Here is a 20035-nt window from a genome sequence, read left to right as displayed (position 1 = left end):
ATAGGTAGAGGTGAGGGGAAGAGTACATATTATGCTTGAGGGAGGGTCTAGGAGCCAGGAAGGCCTGGATTAAACCTCTTATACAGACTATGGGAAAGTTCCTCAGTTTTGCAGGCAATGCTTGGACTATGAGTCAGTTGCAGGTGAATTGCCAATCTGCATCTCTAGAGAAAGTTTCCAAAACTGGAGTTCTTTTCATGAGGTATTAAGTATACTAATAATTGAAATTCACCTTATATTAGGGGCAAGCCTGACTCTGACTGGTGCCTTCTTAGTTTAGATTCATTGTTGGGATGAAATGAGGTATTCATATGCCATTCAAGAATTAAGTAAAAGAGATTTATTTAGCCATACCATAGAAAGAATATTCAACAAAGATGCTGCAGCACTTCAGTCACTGCTCCTCTCTGTATGGAGATGTGTTTGGTCAACAAGAGGGAATGTGCATACTCTCAGAATCCTGGAGCATTAGCCAGATATGAAGGGGCCTGACTCTTGATGGCTAAGCCTTTTTATTCCCTTAGGTGATCAGAAAGCTTCATTGTTATGACTAAGGCTACCAGAAAGCTGTGTCAAGAGAAGCAGCTTAAGTCTTGATCTTTAGGTCACTGAAGTCCTAGGGACAACTATGTTGTCTTTCAGGGAAAAAAAAACTCATGTTTCATAGGGAGGGTAGAATTCTGGTATGTAGTGGTTCTATCATAATTTGGCTTGTTTCAGAATGTGGGAAATTATAATTGTTTAATATGAATTTGTTTTTCTATGCTTCCATTTACTCACTTGTAAAATAAGGGGAATGAAAAATATTATGTTTACAAGGTCCCTTCAAATCTAGAACTATTTAGTCCCATGATTCAACATTCACATCCTTTCTTCCTTCCTTTCCTATTCTCCTTTCCTTTCCTATTCTCCTTTCTTTCCCTTTCCCTTTCCCTCTCCTCTCCTCTCCTCTCTTCTCTTTTCCTCTCTTCCTTCTCTCCTCCCTCCCCTTCCTCTTTCTTTTTAAAACCTAGTACACTGTCTTTTAACCTCCACAAAGTAAAAGCCTAGATTCAACAGAAAAACCTATATACCAAGAATATCATCCTAAAGTAGATTCTTTAACCCTTCAATGAAGAAATGTTGTTTGAATATGGTACAAATCCATGATTTCTTGAGACCCCTGATAGACACTTACCATGGTGACACACTTATTGTCATTTAACGGTTAACAAAGAGAGATTTGCTTAGCAGTGAGGAGAAGGATAGTCAATATTGATGAGCATTGATTATAGACATTCAGGACTTCTTGAATACTGTGAGAAGGTATTTTTTTTTAACTGAATGAAATTCCCTTGTCCCTCTGCATTACCTATCATTGTCCACCAGTAATAAATCAGAAGGAGCCTAGAACTCCTTGAGGTTGTTTTGTAGTCAAGACATCACGACGTGGTATCCTGATGCTTGAGCCTTCAGTTTTCTGAGCCAACAAAGTCTCAAGGAAGGTCTTGATATCTTTTAAATGTAACAGTGACTACCTTTACACCCAGAACCTGGAGGCCACATACCTGTTACATAGGAAAAATTGATCAAACTCAACTGACTGCAAGAATGGTAGGGTTTGGATATTGTTCCTCCTACACACAGCAGCAGAAATCATCCATACTCTTTTACTTTGCTTCTTTGACTCTTAGCATGAAGCAATTCATAGTATTAATAAATTGACTCAACTGTCTTCTCTTCATTAATTTGCTACTTACTATTTATGTCATAAATATTTATTATAAACATTCCTTCAGCTTACCCTTCTCCCATAGTAGGGTTTTATAATTGCAGTATAACCATGTTATCTGTTATTTCTTCATCTTTATAGTTTTTCTCTTTCATTTTATTTTAAACTTCTAGAGAGCTGAACCTAGGCTAACCTGTAATCTCTGACTTCCATAGTGATTAGCATCATGTCATGAATGTGTAATGAGTGCTCATATTTGACTGTTAGAAAACATTCTGTTAGCGGCTGCTAGGGTGACTCACTCTCTGACACCTTTTTAAAAATCCCCACACAAATCCATTAGCATAAAGTGAGTAACACACTGGAATGGAAGGACTGTTCTGAGACATCTGAACTGCTCCACAACAGCTCCAAGAGATCCAGAAGTTGGAATGAAAGAACCTTCAAAAATCAGTCAATTAATTTACAAGCATTTATTAAGTGCTTACTATGTGCCAGGCACTGTGCTAAGGGCCAGAAATTAAAAAAAAATGCAACCGCCCCCCCTCCTTCCCTTACCCTCAAGGAGCTTACTTTCTAAGAGTGGGAGTCAGCATATGTACAAGTTGGTATATGTAATGAAATAATATTTGTCAAGCACTTACAAGTGTCTGACACATAGTAGGTGTTTAATAAATGCTTGTTCTCTTCTTTTCCCCCCCAAGGTAAATAAAAAGTAAGTGGAAGATTAGAGGGGAAGGCACTAGCAGCTTCCTGGAGTTGGGGACCCTTGAGTTTTAAAGGAGACCAAGGATTCTAAGAGATAGAGGTTAGAAAGGTAAACCTTCCAGGCATGGGGGCAGCCAGTGCAAAACCACAGAGATAGGAAATGGAGCAGCAGGTGTAAAGAACAGTGAGCAGGCCAGTGTGCCTGGATTGTAAAATGTGTGGACAGTAGTGGCATGTTAAAAGACTGGAAAGGTAGTAAGGAATCCAAGTTACCAAGCACTTTAAACAACAAACAGGGCAGTTTACATTTGATCTGGGAGGTAATAGAGAACCATTGGAATGTGTAGAGGAGGGGCTATGATATCAATAGGACTACACTTGAGGAAAATCACATTGACATTCCAGTGTGAGGAAGATTGACTGGAGTGATGAGGGTCATGAGGCAGGAAGTTCAGTGAGAAGTTATTGCAGTAGTGTGGGCGAGAGGTGATAGGGATATATTAAACAAGACATACTATTTCTCTGCCACTTTTCTATCTCTCAGGTATCCCATTTCCCTTTCTGGTAATTAAGGGTACTCCTATGGCTGATCATTCTGGGGATGGGATTGTCACCTGGGGTGGCTCTTGGCTAGGGTGCAATGTGCAGATATACATCCTGAAGAGAACTAGAACCAACCTGGAAACAAAACAACGTCAGGATTTTGGTGTGTCTATAGAATACTACAAGACAGATACGTTAAATACTCCCTCAGGGTATGCTAACTGGTGCTTGCCTAAGTGTTGGTTGGCTCCCACAGAGTGCACAAAATTAATGTTCCATCTTAATGTCATTGCACAATTAAATCTCATCCTCTCTTTTGTTGGCCTGTTATATGAAAGGCTTTTAGTAGGGAAGGAGGCAGTGTGATGCAGTAAGAAGGGCACTGGCCTGAAAGTTAAGAAATCTCAATTCTAGTCCCTGATCTGCCTCTTATAAGCCATATGACTTGGGACAAGTCACTTTACCTCTCTCTGAGCTTTAGTTCCCTCTTCTGTTCCCTTATTCCTAGGGGGGTTAGATGAAATGATCTCCAAAGCCCCTTTCGGTTCCAGTTTTATGATTCTCTTATCATTTAAACTTACGCTCATTGAAATACAGACATAACTTCCTGTTTCTTTCTCTAATCTGGCTTCTCAGCACTTAGATTATTATTTCATGCCACGTACTTTTATATTTAGTGCTATTTTGTGAAAAGTATCCTTCAGCAGCACTTTTTGTGATATTGAGAAACTGGAAGAAAAGTAGGTACCCATTGATTGAAGAATGACTGAATAAATTGTGTTTGATGAATATTATGTGCTATGAGAAACAATGAATGTGAAGAATTCAGAGAAACCTGAGAAGAGTTGTATGAACTATAATAGAGCCAAGTAAGTGGAACCAGGAAAACTGGTTTTATTCATTTAAACTAGTTTTAAGTCATTAATGCAATAACTTCATTAATGTAAAGGCAACATTGTGGGAGGACTCTAGAATCATGAAATATAGAATCATCAAAAAAAACCAGCAATAAAGCATTTTTTAAAAAGTGTCTGATTTGTCACACATGTGCCTGCCTTCTCTTTGATTAAGTCATAAACTCCTCAAGGGCAAAGATCACATCTTCTCCTGTCTCTCTTCTTTCTCCCCAATGCCCCCCCCCCCGAATAGGAACCCAATAAATGCTGACTACGTGCTTTAATCTGCTGACCATAGGCTTTCCTTAGACTACTCTTCTCTGAAGGGCATTCTAGGTCATCATTTTTACTGGATATTAATCAAGATAGAATTTAACATTTTAAGTAAAAGCTAACCACTTAGTCTGTGATAGACCTCTGGTATATCTTAAAGATTTCATGTGCTTGCCTACTGACTTCCTTCTCATTATCTCTTTTATTGAGTCATTAGGCTTTAGAGAAAATCTTGTGACCTTGGCTGGCCTTCAGCGTGTGGTATTTGGGATGAAGACATAACTACAAAAAGATATATCTTTCCTTAGTATCTCACAATTTAACTATAGTACACTTGACTTTATTTAATAATTGAAAGAATCAAATTAGTGTTTTGAGAGGCAGCCTGATCTAGTGGCTAGTGAATTGGCTAGAAAGTCAAGAACACCTAGTGCTGTCTTTGCCTATATGGCCTGTGGCAAGTTGCTTACCTTCCATTGCCCCATAGAACTCTTTAAGAGTATAAATCATAGATGAATTGTTGAATTCCATTTGTGGAGGGACTTCCCACACCAGGAGTTCTCCACGTTGATAAAACAAAAAATCTGGAAAAAATAATAATGTTTATAAATCAAATGTTTGATAAGAAAATGACCCTGAAAATACTGTGAGAAAGCATTTTCAGATACAATCAAAGGACTTTCTCCCCTGACTACCACCATGACCCATGACCAATTCTGACAAAATGTGCTCTGGGATCTAACATTCCCCAAGGTCAGAGTCAAAATCTCTTCTTGATAAGCGCTATAAATCTCTGACTTAAAAATAGCTTTGGAAAATATTTAGAGTTTTAATTTTACACTTGCCTTATTTTAATGTGGGCCAAGAATAGGATGGTACATGCTAATAGTTTGTTAATGTAATGGGAATACATTATACAGATGAATAAAAAAAATCAATGTATACTGACCCAAATAAATGGTGGAAAATAATTTGTACTTTTTATTAAATGTAGCTGCATTATTTTGAAAGTGTTATATTACTAATTGAAACTCATGACTGTTATTAATTACACATTTTCAATCTGTCTTTCATTTTAACCTGTCATTAATTTTCTATATCAAAATGATCTGCTCTAATGTTAACAGCCTGCATTTTCTTTCCTTTGCAAAGTTATTACATTTTTCTCTTGACATGGCGTTTCTGGCAAGAACTGTATTCTTTTGTACTTTCATATCTCTATTTCTTGTAGAAAATTCTTTTTCTCCTGAGCCTTCACAATTTCCCTAAGCATTTTGAAGCTGATTTCCAGTGTTCCCTTGACTGTAATCCCTTTTTTCCTTAATTATTTGGAAATGTTAGGTGATAGTGATTAGTATATTCTACAACTCAAAGTGATAGCTAAAGACAATACCCTTTTATTTTCTGTTTATTATCAATTTGATATGGTTAATTAAAAAATAACATTGGCAAGTAAGGTGTTTGTGTAACATTCATTAAACATTTATTAAGTACAGAATATGGGCAAAGCATTTCACTGGATGCTGAGGAAGGTAAAGGTCTTCAAAGGAATTTATAACCTAGTGGGGGGTAGGGTTAGGCAGACCAAAACGCACTTAGACACAAATGATAATTTAATAAGTATGAAATGTTGAATGACAGATCTGGTGCTGGAAGTGACTTCTCAGACCATAGTGGCCAACACATTCATTTTACAGATGAGGAAACTAGATAATAGTGACTGGTCTAGGGTCATACAGCTAGTAAGTATCAGAGGTAGGATTTGATCCTAGGACCTCTGATTCTACTAAACTACTTCCCAGACAAACACAAAGCACTAGTGCAACCACATGACACAAGAGATCACTGCAAATTAACAAACGATGGAATAGCTTATGGAGGAAATGCCTTTGGATTTGGGTGGTGAAAAATTTCAACTGTTTCTTGTATGTTCTCCCCTGTCTACATGTTGTAGCAACTGCTTCAGGGTAAGGGCTATTTCCTTTTTGGTTTTGTACCTTCAGTGATTTGCCATTAAAAAATGCATAATAAATATTGGTAGAATTGATTTGAACTGAAACAAAATGAAGTGAGATGAGGAGGAGAGAATAGATTAATTGAATACGTGAGACTCATGATTTTTTTCCTCTCAATCCAGAAATAATGATAGTAATATCACCAATGTCGTAGAGGTTATTGTGAAGATCAGAGGAAATAATGTACATAAATCACTTCGCAAAGTTTAAAATGTGATTAACATGTGATTTTTTGTTGCTCTTGTTATTTGTAGCTGTAGGGGTATCTCCCTGCCTCTTACTTTTCTATCTATGCACTCAACCAACATTTCTGGGTTTAGTTCAGTATAGAAGTAAAGAGAAGGCAAGAAATTATTATTGAATGGGCTTAATTGATGTATGGTGTATTGGTGTAACCATAGCTAAGAGCTCGCATACTGTAGATGCTCATTGAAAAGAGACGGATTGGCACCCTGGAACTCTAAATTACCCTTGATTTTGCCTCTCTTTTTCAACTTTGAAGTAGTAGACAAAGGATTGGATTTAAAATAAAAGGACTGGTTTTCAAACACAGGCTTGGTTACTTTTCTGGTTATGGTACCTTATTCAATTCACTTCTCTCTTATCTCCTTTTTCTTTATCTATAAAATGAGTATAATAATGATTTTAAGCTTAAATAAGGTAATATGGGTTTAAGTGATTTCCTAATTGCAAAGGATGATTGATGGAAAAAGTAGTGAATTTGGAATCAATCATAGAATTCAAATCCTGGCAAAACCACATGATACTTCTGAGTGTGGACAAGATAGTTGATCTTCTTAGGCCCAAGTTATTCATCTTTAACACTAGGCAAGTGGACTTAATGAGCTCTAAGGTTACTTGTAGAGCTCAAAAGGTATGATTTGAAAGGTATAGGGAGCTCCTCCTATGAAATTCCTTTTAATAAAACAGATCAGCAGCTACTCTTTTCAAGTCTTAGAGAGTTGCCTGGGTGGCACTGAAAGGTTAAATAGCCTTATCAGAGTTAGCATTTGAACTTCCTAATTATGAATCTGTTTCTGGATCCATTGTTCCACAGTCTCTCAGGATCCTATTCATGCTACTAAACTTGTAAGACAAAAATATCTCTGCTGCCTCAGTTTCCTTAACTGTAAAATGAGGATAATAATAGCACCTACCTCCCAAAGTTGCTGTAAGGATCAAATGATATAAAACTTGTGAAGTGCTTGATACAATGCATGGCACATAATAAGCACTATAGAAATATTAGCTATTGTTATTATTATTGTTAACTATTAACTTATCTGAATTAGGGGTGAGAAAGGTTAAGTGTCTGGCTAAAGTTCACACAGTTAGGAAGTTTTAAAGGATTTTGAGCTATATCCTCTGACCATCTCTCTGCTTATATACTTCTCCCAGAATGCTTTGTATCCTCTGCACATTTAGGGGGACAATTTTACTTTGAGCAGCACTTCCCAGATGATTTTTTCCCCCTGTTGTTTATTATCTTGAGTTACTGAGTCATTCGATATGTTCTGACTACTTCTCTTTCTTGTATGATGGATTTTCCCTATAAAGTATTCGGTGGCCGTGTATATTAGGGGAACAATATAAACCTAGCATTTACTGCTGTTTGTAACTTCTGTTTTATTTTCTAATCAATACACTTGCCCAATGTAAAATGTAAAAGTCTCCAGCTTTTCTCCTTCTTGTTTAACCAGTAATCTCTAGTTTGTTTTCTGAGAAAGATATTTTTGAAAGTATAACAGGGAAAAAATCAAAACAAAACAAAACAGAAGCAAAGAAAGGGAATGGTTGGAACTTACTTGCATCTGGTCAATTGACTCTTTTAGTCCACATCAATGTAAGATTCTAAAATTGCTACTAGAAAGTTTTTTTTTTTTAAATCCTAATGTTGGATTTGAAGTCCGAGTTTCCTTCAGCTGTAAAAGAGGGGCTTAGACTAAATGAACTATTAGGTTCCTTCCACCTCGAAAATCTATGATATTATGATTCATTGTCTGAATGGCAGATATTTTGAGTTGTCAATGTTGAGTTGTCAATAACAGTTTGGGATTATGTTGTCCAAAGCATCTTTACATGGTTCTTATTGGACCAACGGTATTTAAAATACAATATCCTAGTTTCAGGTTTAATGGTACAGTGTGAGCCTGTAAAATGTGAAGAAACATAGAGGCATATGAAAGGTCCTTAGAATCCATCCTGGTCTAATCACTTCATTTTCAAGTAAGGAAACAGACCCAAGGATGTTAAGTGACTTTTCCAAGGTCGTATAAGTAATAAGTATCAGAGATAAGATTTGAACCTGGGAGAAAGGAAATATGCATTTATTAAGCATCTACTATGTGCCAGGCACTGGGCTAACTACTTTGCCAATATTGGTCATCTCAGTTGATCCTTAAAATAACCCTTGGGAGGTAGGCACTATTATTATCCTGATATTATAGTTGAAGAAACTAAGGCAGATGGAGGTTAAGTGACTTGCCCAGAGCCACATATCTAATAAGTATCTGAGGCTGGATTTGAACTCAGATCTTCCTGACTCCAGGCCCAGCTTTCTATTCACTGTCCTACCTAGCTCCCAGGTCCTTAGATTCCAGAGTTGTACCATGCTGTCTCTAGGACTGGTGCTCTAATGAATGCCTTAAATTTTCCACAGATTAATCTGAGAGATACTAGTTAATATAATGCTAGTGGTACTACTAATATAATGCTACTAGTAAATTAATGTGAGTTCCGAATTACCCATGAGAGTTCAAAATTTGTGAAATAGCAAATACTAAATATTAGGTTTTCCTGGGCAGAGTGAAGCAGTATCATTTCTACATGGATAGATAAATAAGAGACATGGGTATTGACTTTGGCAGAAACTGTGAAATAAATCCACAGGAAGGTTGGAGTTATAACTCATCAACCAGTTTAATTAGACTCAATGAACATGAATTTTGTTCTGCAGGTCATGGAAAGCAGTCTTTAAAATATACTTATTTTAAATCAAAGAAATATATGCATAATTGACCCTTTTTGTTCTAATGGTTTCTCAGAAAAAAAAAAAAAACAGGGCTCATGTTCAGGGAATTTACCTAATTACAGTATATTACAATTCAATTCAATTCAGTTCATGAGGCATTTATTAAGTGCCTCCTTTCAATCAGTATTTTACATATGGAGCCTTTCTCTCTTTTTGAGATCCTTTAGGTAAGTAGGTCAAGTGGTTTGAGATCTACTTGGTTTTTCTTGACTATGCATATTTAATACAAGGGTTTTGTTTTTCCTTATTTTTCTTTGGGGATTTTTAAATGTCTGTTAATTGGAAGAACTGAAATATAATTTAAAAAAATTAACTAAAGAAAAAAGTATATTTCTTTATACTCAAGAATAAACAAGTATTTGGGCTTGTCTTAAGAATATACCAATCAGGAATAAGCCAGATGAAAATATATAATCAAGTTTATGCAATTTCTTTGGCCGTCACTGGTTATTCTTCATAGAATGAACAAATTATTCTCTTTCTATTAATGTATCTTTTGCTTCCTCCATACCCCCATTCCTCCCAGATGATAATGTCAAATCTGAACAGACTGGAACACTTGGGAATGATACTGATAAGGTACAGAAAAACTATGTATGTAGTTTGGATTATTCCTGATATTGCTAGCTTTGCAAGAACCATATCATGAAGGTATACATATGATCAGCAAATAATGACAAGTATATTTGCTTTTATCAATGGCCAGGTTATTCAGAACTCTATCAAGACTACAGCTCTGCTTTATATGTGTGGGAGGGGGAAAGGAGTGGCAAGGTTAGAGCTAGTGAGTGAGTGCATACCTCTAGACAAGCTTAATGCTAATTATCAAAGTTCATAAAGTAAGAATTATTATATCAATGGTGGGTGACTCATAGCTAAATAGGGCCTTTCATCCATAAGAAATTTATTGAGAACAAATAGGTCACTCTCACTTGAAGCCAAGTAGAGCACTAACAATATAATTACAATGATTGCTGCCCAGCGACAAGGGGGTATAAGTAGCTATCAACCATAGCATGCAACAGCATTAAAGAAATGAAGTTTGGTTTAGTTAGTTATATTGGAAATTCCGATGTGTGAGAAGTCATTAAATAAATACATCAATTAGTTTATGCTAGAAATGTGCAAGGTCTGAAACTGATGAAATCATACTGGAGGACCCTGCTGAGTTTTGGCACATACCTTCTTGGATGCGGCTATGATCTAACTTTTGTGAAGAAGCAACTAAGCCAGTCTTCCAGGAATATTGCATGGAAGAAACTTTTATATGAATATATGGCTTATCCTCACACCTTCTGAAAGCTCTGTGATTTGAGCGTACATGCTGATAAAGTGCATGGTGGGCAGGTAGAAACTCTGAAAAGCCAGTGCTCAAAATCAGTAAAAATAACTGTAACTCACAAATGAAGACATAAAATAGAAGTGGAAATTAAAATTCCTCCAAATGGCATGATATGATTTAAATAGAGTGTAATTTCAAAGGACCAAAAGAAAAATCAATATAAGCCAGCATTTGAGATGGGGAGGAAATGCTTAGCTAGCATCTGCTCTTTCCATCACTCTGACCCTCTTCTCTCTGAGTTTGAGAAAATGGTATGGAGCCTTGAAAGAACACTGATTTCTCACAGGAAAATGCCGAGAGGATTAAGAAATGCCTACTGGGTCAAACTAATGGCTTGCTGCTGTATGTAAGCATTCAATATCCCTAGGCTTTGTAAATGAAGGCAAAACTTAACATGAAGCATGGGGATTTTTCAGTCCAATTTCCAGATTTGAAATACATGGGAATCATTCTGCACACATTCAATAAGAACATATTTTGCTGCATTTCAGCTGTAGCTAAATAAAGGTCACTAGACTGAGGGGCAAAGCCTCCATACAAGAAGTCTCATGATCTTACACATTGTATTTCATCAGAATCAGGGAGGGAAAAATGTTTGGCAACTTTGCCCCATGCCCATGAATTTTGTGTGATATTCTCTCTCCCTCCCTCTCTCTGTCTCTCTCCCTCTCCCCCTCCCTGTTTCCCCCCACCCTCCTTCTTTCCTCTCTTTTCATTTTATAAGGTTCACTGTAAACATTTCATGAAGAAATCGAAAAGGTCACATACCATTTCTATTAATAAGGAAAAATTTCCTCCCTATTTTTAAGTGGTTAGGAAAAAAAAAGTCAATATAGCATAAGGAACAAGGAAATTGATTCTTGAGTTTCATCATGATTACATGAGTAATCTGATGAATAGAAGAAAAATTGGATTATCTTGAAATGTAGAGAAAACAGTGTCTCTGAGGTCCGAAACTCATGTTAAAATATTGACTTTGACACTGTTTTCATGACCTTGGGCAATGCACTTAATCTTCCTGGGTCTCAGTTTCCTCTTTTGTAAAATGAGGAACTTGGGTCCCTTTCAGTTCTAGATTTGTGACTGTATATTGAAAGAATACATAATGACTTTTTACTATTTTTTCTCTGAGAAATCTAATCTTATAGCCATTAGAATGATCATTAAAAAGAAAACAAAATAATATGTTTCTCTACACTTTATATATCTTCAAATCTGCTTTGCAGAGAGAAACATTTTAAGGAAGCTTTCATTTGGACTGCATGGTTTCAGCCTCTAAAAGGCTAGCAGTGATGATAACATTGAAAAATACCTGGGTATGCTACTTGCTAAGATCTTATCATAAACCACCAGTTTTCTAGTGTTTGGTTGTTCAAAGACTGTGCTGATTAATGTGCTAATTAACGTAACTTTTAGAATGTACTGCTGATTAAAATACACCACACAGTGCACTGGAAAAATTCCCCAAATTAGTTGATTATGTAAGGAGCCCACCCAACCCAGAGATCTCTGTGCTAAATGGAATTGGCAGGCCCACAGTCTGGTTATTAGAGAAAGGAAACATTTTTCCTTCTTTTATCTCTTGTAAATGCTATGGCTGTGGTTATATTATGTCTAGCTCTTCCAGCTCAGGGATGGTCACCTCTGGGGCAAATGAATGGGAAGTTCTCTCAGCCACCACTCATGGACAGAGGCAATGTCTCCATTAAAAATTGCACTTAGGAATATGAAACTGTCCACTATTTTTCTCTAGAGGAAGCCCTTTATTCCCCCTATGCCCAATGAAAGAAGAGAAGATTTAGAGAAAACATGTTATCTGTCCTCAAGTATTTTTAGGGCTGACATGTGAAGAGGGATTACATTTGCTTATTTGGCACTAGGAGAGGTGGGTAGAAGTTCCAGAGGCAGATTTAGGGGTGATGTAAGCAAAAGCTATGTTCAAGTGGAATGAACTGTCTTACAACATGATGAATTTCCTCTCATCAGAAGTCTTCAAGAAAAGGCTGGATAGTTCCTTGCCACATATGTTAATGAGGAGATTGTTGGTTAGGTATCCTTAAACTAGATGGCTTCTGAGATCCTTTCTAAATCTGAGAGTCTGTGATTTTGATTCTGATTGTGGTCCCACATACAGTCAATAAAAAGTACAACTAAGTACTACAGAATCCAAGGTTTATATGTGCATACATATGTGTATATATGCAATATATGTGGTAAATAATATATATGTATATATAAATATAATATGCATATATCATAACATTGAAAGCTCATTGTAGTCAAGGATCCAACTTTATCTAAATTCTCCATATCCACTATGTTTTGCTTTTTCAAATTTATTTGAGGTAAAAATAAAAAAAACTTTTAGCTTATTCAGTTGGCTTGGTGTAGGTTTGCCCCATGCCCATGGATTTTGTATGATTCTTTCTCTCTCTCTCTCCCCGCCCAAGCATAACAAAATTCCTTCCAGGTAATACCTTTTGAAAGTTTCCTTTTTAGTTCATGATCCCTTCTCCCATGGAGCCTCAGCTCCCAGGGTTACATTTTTTCTGAATCAGAAATTCAATTTACTCTATTCCACAAGCATGTATTAAGTGCCTTATATGTAAGACACTGTGCTAAGAATGGAAGATACATACATGGATGCAACAGAGACCTTGCTTTCAAGGTACTTGTTCAGTAATTTCAATCATGTCTGACTCTTCATGGCCCTATTTGGGGTTTTCTTGGCAATGATACTGGAGTGGTTTGTTATTTCCTTCTGTAGCTCATTTTATAGATGAGAAAACCGAGGCAAACAGGATTAGGTGACTTGCCCAGGATCACATAGCTAGTAAGTGTCTGAGGGTGGATTTGAACTCAGGAATATGTCTTCCTGACTCCAGTCCTGGCTCTCTATCCGCTATACCATGTAGCTGTCCCTCAAGGTACTTAAAACATGGTTGAAGATTCATATACTCAAATAACTCTAATAGAAGGAAGAGCCTGATAAATACAAAGGGAGTCCAGACTAAGTACCATGAGAAATTGAAGGAGGGAGAGAGTGCTTTCGTATATGGATTCCCAGGAAAAAGTTCTTGAGGGAGGTGATATTTGGATTGGAACTTGGTGGAAGAGAGACTTCAGCAGATGGAGCTATGGAAGGAATCCATTTGAAGCATGATAATTAACCCAAGCAAAAAATAAATGAACTCATGGAGACAATTAAGAGAAGATAAGATGATGGGCACCTATCAGGCAGAATATAAAGATCATGAAGAGGAATAGTGGGAATTAAAATTGGAAAGTTAGTTTGGAGTTGGAAGCCCTGAATGGTAGGATAAAGAATTTATACTTTATTTGATAGGAAAGGAGTAGAGGAATGGTATGATTTGAACAGTGCCTTGTGAAGAGTGTTCAGTCAGTGAATGGTATAGAACATTGATTGGAGAGGGGTCCTAGAATCAGAGAGGTTAAGAATAATTTAGATGAGAAAAGGTGAGGGTTTGAACTAGTGTGATTGCAATGGGAGTAGAAAGGAGGAGGCAGATGAGAAATATAATAATGAGGTGCTATCAATAGGACTTGGCAACTGAATGTGTATGTGTATGTGTGTGGAAGAAGCAAAGATGATTTTGAGCCTGTGTGAGCCTGGATGAAAGAGAGGCCAAGAGATTTAGTAAGGGTGGGATCTCTGTCTGGATGACCTCAGGCCAGCTATATACTGAAGTGTTAATAGGGTCATAGGATTTAGAGTTAGAAGGTCTTTAGACATCATCAACCCAATTCTTTCATTTTATAAATGAAGAAACTAAGGACCTGAGTGATTAAGGGACTTGATCAGGTCACACAAGCAGTAAACCTAATTAGGCAAGACAGCCTTCCTAATGCCTTCTCCATAGCAAGAATGGACCTTAGAATGAATGAATGAGCAGCAAGGTGGCATAGTAGAGTGCCTGGCTTGGAGTCAGGAAGGCATATTTTCATGAGTTCAAATCCAGCCTCAGACACTTACTACCTATGTCACTCAACCCTGCTTGCCTCAGTTTCTCCATCTGTAAAGTGAGCTTGAGAAGGAAATGATAAACCACTTCAGCATCTTTGTCAACAAAACCCCAAATGGAGTCACACAGACACAACTGAAATGACTGAATAATAAGAACAAAGAATGAATGAATGAAATGATGAGTGAATGAAAAAGCATTAAGCATCTATACCAGGTACTGTTGAAGCAGCTGGGGATACAAATACATGAATGACACAATGTTTGCTTTCAAGCAGTGTATCTATAATAAGAGACAATACATAGAGAAATAATTGAATCTAGTCCTCTCACTTTTTATATAAGGAAACTGAGGCCCAGAGAAACTGAATGACTTGTCCAAAAGCTAGTTAGCAGTTGAACTTGAACTGGCATTCCAATCTGTTGACTCCCAGTCCATCATTTTTCCCATTAGTCCAGTGGTTGGCCCCATATCATTAAGAAGTTTTTACTCACTGTTTCATTTAAAAAGCAGTTAAAGTGCCTGCTTTTAGGGGGGACTCTAATGAGCTCCATATGAAGAGAGCCATAGTCTCTGACCTCTGAAGCTCACAGTCTAAGCCATGAGAAAGCAATACTCAAACAGTAACTAATTCAAGTGGGTTCAAGGTGTCAGAGCTGAAAATTGCCTTGTTAACTTGTGCCGTCCTGGCTTCCCAAACACGCAAGATTGGATTGCACTTGAAATTTAAATCACCTTCTATTATTGTATCAGGTTGTTAGTGACACATGGAGGTCTTTGATTTGTTTCTAGAGTCTCTGGAGAGGCACAAGGAGAGGCCACATGGAGGGAGGGGAGATGAAGGACTCATAACATGAGAGTCCTTGAAGATGACTTAAGTTTAGACTTTTTCCTTTGACCTTGCTTTAGAAAGCCCTGTTGTCAGGAGAGATGCTGTCCTATAGGGGAAGTGTTTTCAAATGCAATTAAATATTATCACTGCTGCCCCATTTTACCAATAATTATAATGTAGCAGAATTTGCATTAGCTCTTGTGAGCGACTTTCCTTCTCCCCCAAAGGTGTCAATTGCTCTGACATCCACACTGTCTTTTCGGATTTTCTGTTGATAGATGACTTACAGTGTCGACTTTGCACCTGGCCTAGAGTATCTGACTGCACCAAGGATTTGAGTAAAAATGAAGATATGCATGAGTAAGCTTAATTTGATGAATAGGGTGCTTAATGCTGGAGTTGTTCAGAAGGGATCGCTTTAGATTAGAATTGAATAGTTATGGGGCATTGCCGCCTGCAAATGTGTTCATGGCTTTACCTGAGTTTACAGCAGAGCTTTGGGCCAAAAAGCTCTTAAACATGATTTATCAACAGCCTCAGAAGTCTCTATGGGGTCTGCACTAATTCAACCAGGACTTTCTACCACTGAGAGGGATTTAACACTGCTTTCAAAGGGTACCCATGACCTTCACAGAAGTCCAGAATAGCACTATAGAGAAGTTTAATGGGTCAGTTCAAAGTTAAAGTAGGAGAGGGGGAAAAAAAAGTATTTCAAAGCCATTAGATCACATGTTCGTTATTTTGGCCCTGGTCTAATTCACATGGAGAGACCACTGTGCAAGGGAGCAGATTGCTCTGTTTTGGTTTCTGGAGAGTATGATTTCTCACACTTTGGTTTATTTTAATGAGATTCCACTTTTCTCATGTAATAGAGTACCCTGCCACATTAGAGCATCATTTTAGATGTAAGGTTGAAACCCTGGCTATAGCAGAACCATCTTCTCATTCTAATACAGCCACATACAAGTTCACGTTATTTGATAGCTTTTAAACTATGCAACTCCCATTCACTTCAAAGAAAGGGATATTCTTGCTTGTCTGAGGGATGTTCTAAAATATAGGAATTAGAAATTACTAATCCTAATCCTATCACTTCCACTAACGCTCTTTGTCATTTTAGCAGATTTGGCATATTTGTTGAATGAATAAATACATTTTGGTGAGGTTGAATTCAGTCTGCTTTGGATCACATTTCTAATGATAACATTTGTTAATTATTTGAGACAACATGAAGAAATGACACCTGGATTTGGAATCAGAGGAGCTGATTTTAAATCCTAGTGCTCACACTTACTAATTTGTGTGACCCTGAGCAAGCCCTTTACTCACTCTGAGTCTGAGTTTTCTCATCTCTAACATGGGGGACATAGCGTGGTTGGACTAGATGACTTTTAAGGTCTTTTCCACCTCTAGAATATCATCCTATGATGCCCTGTCACTTGCATTTATATAAATATGGATGCTTTCTCAAGCTTTTTGACTCATTTGATGGTAGTAGGTTGTAAACTTTTTTTACAGGAAGGAAGGAAAGCAAGTAGGCAGGAAGGTAGTCAGGAAACAAGCATTTATTAAGTAACTGTCATGTGCCAGGCACTGTACCAAGCCCTTTACAAATATTATCTCATTTGATTGTCACAACAACCTTGGGAGGTAGATGCTATTATTATCCTCATTTTATAGTTGAGGAAACTGAGGCAGACAGAGGTTAAGTTATTTGCCCAGGGTCACACAGCAAGGAAGTGTCATAGGACAATTTTGAACTTCTTTCTTTCTGATTCCAGGCCCAGTGCTCCATCCCTGACATTACCTTGCTGCCTCTGGACAATTTTTAAAGGAAAAGAATGTGTGATACTCACCATTGTACACAGTGCCCCAGAACAAATTAGGCACTTTAGAAATGTTTGTTTAATTGAACCTGTGAGATAAGCAAGTCAAGAACTATTATCTTACCTTGATTAATGAAGAATTAAGAAATGGAGTTTGATTGACTTAACTGAGGTCACACAGCTAATAAATGATGGAATTGAGAATTAGGGTCTAATAGCTCCAAATTTATGTCTGGAATTCTAGCAATTATCTTTCACTCCTCTCCTAGCTCCACTTTTGACTCTGTTTTGCACCCTGTCCTAGCATTCCTACTCACACTGGAACGTTTCTTTGCTCTTTGGGATCTTCCTATAATTGGCAAGTTCCTCCTGCAAAGTTCATTTTTAGCAAATGTCCAGGCCAGTCATGTTCACTTCTTCCCTCCTCTGCTCAGCTACTGACTCTTGGATGTCCCTGTGTTCCCACTCCAGGTCTTCCCCCATCCCTGCCTCTTGGATTTTAGCTTTCTTTTACATATTATCTTTCCCCTTTAGAATGTAAACTACTTGAGGGCAGGGACTATCTTTATCTTTGCTTGTTCTTTTTGTTCCCAGTGCTTAACACAGTGCATGTGGTAAATAATAGCCCTTAAGAAATACTCCTTGATTTGACTTGAGTTGACTAGCATAGAGCATATATTTTACAAATATCTGGACCTGATGAAATTCAGCCTCATTCATGGCAGGAAAGAAAGGGGGAAGGAAGGGGGAGGGTCCCAGCTAAACATCTGTTGATTGTATAGAAGGCAAGAAATATCGCTGATAACATTCTGTCCTGTACCAAGATGATGTCAGGTTCAGAGGGGAGGGTTCTGAATTTTGAGCTAAGTAATGAAGACAGTGAGAATGATGATCAAAACTTAAATTAATTATGTCATTTTAATATTTGCAAAGCACTTTACATACCTTGCCTCATTTGATATCCCCAACAGCTCAATGAAGTAGGTTCAAAAGATAGTTTTAATCCCCTTTTACATATGAGGAAACTGGGACTCAGAGAAATAACATGATAACATGACTAGACCATAGTCACACATTTAGTAAGGTTCAGAGGTTGTTTTTGGACAGACGTGTTCCTTATTCCAGGAACAGGACTCTATGAACTATGATTTAACACAAATTATTTTAATGAAAGAAGGACCAGATCGTCTCAAAGTGAATGTAATATTTTTCTTTTGAGTATTCTTGTGGAAGTGCAGGAAGTGCGGGGGCGAGGGGAGTAGTAGAGAAGGGTAAGGAATGGGAAGATTGTCTTAACTTAGCTGCAAAAAGCAATTCCCTGCCTCCTTGGCAATCCATGGAGTAATGCAAAAACATTTGTCACATACCTACTGTGTGCAGGACATTATGATCTCCACTAAAGGAGATAAAGATCAGATACAATAAATCTCTTGCTCTTTTAAAGAGTTTACAGTCTAGTAGAGAGACATGAAACACATAAAAATGACTATAATAAAAATAATCCAAGACAAGTGTCAAGAAATTGCTCTATGAGGTGTGAAGGCTGAAAAGTTCTTAAAGATTGGCGGGAGCTGGGAAGACTTCCACAAATATCAGTGTGAGCAGAATCATGGGGGCTGAAAAAGGAAGCGTGTATATTGGTCCCAATGCATAGTTCATTTTGCTGAAGCCTAGACTATGTATATGAGAACAATATGAGACAATATGGGAAAGAATGGATGGTACTGGATTGTGGAGTCTTGAATTCTTTATTTGTCAGTAGATGATTAGGACTCATTCAAGATTTTTTTATTTTATTTTATTTTTTTAGGCAATTGGGGTTAAGTGACTTGCCCAGGGTCACACAGCTAGTGAGTGTCAAGTGTTTGGTCTGAGGTTGGATTTGAACTCAGGTCCTCCTGACTTCAGGGCCAGTGCTCTATCCACCGTGCCACCTAGCTGCCCCTAATTCAAGAGTTTTGAACAGAGGAATGACATGACAAAGGTTATGTTGAAAAAGTTTAGTTTGGCAGTATTGGGAAACATACATTGGCAGTGGGAGAGAGCAGAGGTAGGAAGTCCTATCAAAGGGGGTCCTGCAATAATTCAGGTGAGTGGCAATAAAGGTCTGAACTAAGGTGGTAGCAATAGGAATAAAATAGAAGTGTAGAGGTAGAATTAGCTAGACTCCATAGCTGATTGGATGTGGGAGGGGAGAGAATGGGAAATTGACTATTCCATTCATTTCAACAAACATTATTAAATCCCCACCATTTGCAAAGCACTGTTCTAGGCATTAGGGATGCAAAAATAAAAATGAAATGCCCTCAAAAGGGTTACATTTTCCCAAGAGGATGCACTATGGACAGTTAAATACCTACAGAAGAATAGAAACTAATTTTAAGAGAGAGAAAACACTGACTGGGAAAATCGGGGCAAGCTTGGTGTAGGACATAGGACCTCAACTATGTTTTGGAAGAAGTTACTGATGTTGGTTAACACTAGGCATGATGGGATACTGGCTGAATACTGGTGCCACTAACAAATAGTAAAGTGAGGAAAAAGGGATAGATTTTGACAGAAAGATAATAAGCTCAGTTTGGAACATGTTACATATGAAACTCTGTCTAGTCCTGGGGAGGTATTAAAACTATGGAGAAATGTCAGCTTCTTGTTACTGGACTAATTTTATTGACTTTATTTGAGATGTGGTTCTCTGTAGTCCAATCCAGAATAATTTTATAGCAGAAAGAATGCCCTGGTTGCTAAAAAGGGAAGAAGAGAGCAGGACAAGAAAATAGAAGAATAATAGATGTGAGATCTTAAAATGAAGTTATCTATTGTACATTATGCATTAGTTTGGTCCCATTTATAACTGGAATCTGGATACTATAAT

This window comes from Vombatus ursinus, unplaced genomic scaffold (assembly GCF_900497805.2).
Source record: "Vombatus ursinus unplaced genomic scaffold, bare-nosed wombat genome assembly UNPS02014830.1, whole genome shotgun sequence".
Classification (NCBI taxonomy): Eukaryota; Metazoa; Chordata; class Mammalia; order Diprotodontia; family Vombatidae; genus Vombatus; species Vombatus ursinus.
This window is presented reverse-complemented; position numbering follows the sequence as displayed.